Source organism: Pygoscelis adeliae, unplaced genomic scaffold (genome assembly GCF_000699105.1).
Source record: "Pygoscelis adeliae isolate BGI_AS28 unplaced genomic scaffold, ASM69910v1 Scaffold154, whole genome shotgun sequence".
In the NCBI taxonomy this organism is placed as follows: Eukaryota; Metazoa; Chordata; class Aves; order Sphenisciformes; family Spheniscidae; genus Pygoscelis; species Pygoscelis adeliae.
In genome coordinates, this window is record NW_008825113.1 from 4,002,488 (window position 1) to 4,002,877 (window position 390).

The window sequence follows — 390 nt, forward strand, 5'->3', positions numbered from 1 at the left end:
GAATGTGGAGTTTCAGAATATCCAGGAGCTTGAAGCCAAAGGCACTGCCAAAGCCAGGTGCGCTCTGCTAGGAACACAGCTGTGGTGGAATTGGACCAGAAGCATATTCTGCTCCAGTGTTGGAGGACATCCTATATATAAGCTAAAGAAAAGGTAAACATTGCTTAAATATTGAAGAGGTAAAAATGGTAAAATGCTTTCTCAAATGAAAGCATTGCTTAAGAAAATAAGTTAGAGGTTAAACTGAAGCGTTTTTTAGAAATAACTATGACAATTTGAAAAAGGCACCAAAAATGTACAGGAAGCAGACACTGTGCTTGCAGGTGTTACTTAAGAGCATAAACAAGTTCTCGGTCGTGGGGCGGGGGCGGGGCCAAGAAGAACACAGAA